The sequence below is a fragment of the Mesoplodon bidens genome (assembly GCF_964165515.1).
Source record: "Mesoplodon bidens genome assembly, chromosome: 13".
Classification (NCBI taxonomy): Eukaryota; Metazoa; Chordata; class Mammalia; order Artiodactyla; family Ziphiidae; genus Mesoplodon; species Mesoplodon bidens.
Genome location: NC_138169.1, coordinates 5,953,360 through 5,955,813, shown reverse-complemented (window position 1 = coordinate 5,955,813; position 2,454 = coordinate 5,953,360). Strand labels below are relative to the sequence as shown.

The following is a 2,454-nucleotide window of genomic DNA, read 5'->3' as shown; positions in this document are numbered from 1 at the left end:
GTATTGCATGGAAGCTGAATGGCTTGATTCAGAAGAGTCATAGCTGGTTAGCGGCAGAGCAGGGATGGAACCAAGTCACTCGGCTCCAGAGCCCAGACATGAATCATTACTCCCTTTGCTGAAGAAAAAGTGGAGAGAGGGAAAACAGGAAGTAGTTGGGGAGGGTGAGAGAAAGCTCAGGGAAAAAAGAAAAAGCCAACGAGGAAGAGGAAACAATCACGTTTGGCCACATCTGCCACCTAGGTCGCCACTGGGTGAAGACGGACCCAGAGCTCACATTCGCTGCTTTTATTCATTCAGCCGATATTGACCTACTATATGCCAGGCACTCTGCTAGGTGCTGGGGACCCAGCAGTGAACATACAAAGCCTTGCTGATCTTCTATTCCAGCAGACAAGCAAGATCAATAAATGGTAAACATAATCATTGGTAACTTTTATAACATGCCAGGGCTGCGCTGCCCTATACGGTAGCCACTGACCACGCACGGTGACAAGACACTCGAATTGATGTTCACGTGACAGCTGCTGTGTCCTACACACGCCAGGTTTCAAGGACCTACTGTGAAATAAAGATCATAAAATATCTCAATATTTTTATGTTGATTACACATTGAAATGACAACATTGGGATATGTTGGGCTAATTAAAAATATACTATTGAGGGCTTCACTGGTGGCGCAGTGGTTGAGAGTCCGCCTGCTGATGCAGGGGACACGGGTTTGTGCCCCGGTCTGGGAAGATCCCACATGCCACGGAGCGGCTGGGCCCGTGAGCCATGGCCGCTGAGCCTGCGCGTCCGGAGCCTGTGCTCCGCAACGGGAGAGGCCACAACAGTGAGAAGCCCGCGTACCGCAAAAAAAAAAAAAAAAAAAAAATACTATTGAGATTAATTTCTCCTGTTTCTTTTTACTTTTTAAAATGCAGCTACTGGAATTCCCTGGTGGTCCAGTGGTTACGACTCCACACTTTCACTGCCGAGGGTGAGGGTTCGATCCCTGGTTGGGGAACTGAGATACCACAAGCCAAAAAAAAAATAAAATGCTGCCGGTAAAAATTTTTTTTAATTGCACATGTGGCTCCCATTGCATTTCTGTTGGACTGCGCTGTGTTAGAGGATGATACATGATTTAGCAGGAAAAATAAGAGAACAGGGTAAGTGCCCCCAGTGGGCAGGGTTGCAATTTAAATGGGGTGGTTGGGGGAGGGCCTCTGTGAGAGGATGACATTTGAGCAAAGACTTAAAGTAAGTGCAGGAACGAGCCACGTAGATATCTGGGGAAGGTCTTTCCAGGCCCAGGCAACAAGTCAGTGCAAAGGTCCTGAGGCAGGAGTGTGCCTGGATAGATGTTCGTTAAGATGCTATAATATCCCATTGATGCAAATGACTTCTTAGGAGCTGTTTTTCTTCAGTAGGTGAAAATGACTCCTGCAATTTTTTTTTTACAATCCTTTTTTTTTTTTTTTGGCCATGCCAGGCAGCTTGCTTGCAGGATCCTAATTCCCCAACCAAGGACTGAACCCATGCCCCCTGCAGTGGAAGCACGGAGTCCTAACCACTGGACTGCCAGGCAATTCCCGGAACACTTTTTTAGAATTTAGGAAAGTAGATTTTATTTGACACAGAGTACAATAGGGCTGCAGGAAGAGCAAACTGAAAAGACAAAGCAGGAGAGACACAGTTCTATTGAACAGTTAAGTAACAGGAGGGCAAGTCATTAAATGAAGAACAAAACAGTTGAGCTTGATCAACGAATGCTCTTTTTCTAATGCCCATGCTTTTGGAATTCCCGCTCTCTGTTGTCCAGCGGACACAACTACTGTGTTTTGAGGCAGCGGGAGATGCAGGGGAAGTGCTTAAACTCCCCCGTGCAACGGCGCATCTTCAGAAGTAGCAGACACCTGAGTAGCTTGACATTCTATGCAAAGATTCATAACGTGGTTCCTGCAGATGGCACAGTTACCAACAACGCTATCCCAGGCTCAGAGGGCTACCACATTTCCCCCTTTTCATGTCAAAGTGCTTCTTGCCTGCACTGATGCTGGTGCCACCCCAGGTATCCACATCCATCACCGCCGCCATTTTGGAAACACACAGACCCTTGCAGCTGTGTGCATATTAATGTTAGTGGAGGTCTCCAGAGTCTCACCACCACCACCACATCCCCTAGGAGACTCAGCCAAGCCCCTACAAAACCCTGACTTCCTGCAGAATCATCCACCACCTTGGGAGTCTCCAGACGTCTTCCTTCACTAAAAGCTGCCAGTTGAACTTCACCTTTGCCCCTGCCTCTCAGGACTTGAGACATGTACGTCTCTCTGGCAAGAGCTAAGTCTCCAACACAAAACCACCTTCCATCTCAAAGGTGTAAGTGTGTGGGAGGGCTCAGCTGGCAACCAGGAGCTAACAACTCTGTTCTGTGTCTGCCGGATCACAAGAGAAAAGCCTCTGCCT

General features: G+C 47.8%; 1 pseudogene across 1 annotated transcript; it reads right to left on the bottom strand.

The window, feature by feature from the left end:
* Positions 1–1,765: 1,765 nt before the first annotated feature.
* LOC308627146 (E3 ubiquitin-protein ligase RBX1-like) lies at positions 1,766–2,082 on the bottom strand (annotated as a pseudogene). The gene has a single exon. The product of its transcript is annotated as an E3 ubiquitin-protein ligase RBX1-like (transcript).
* Positions 2,083–2,454: the final 372 nt, after the last annotated feature.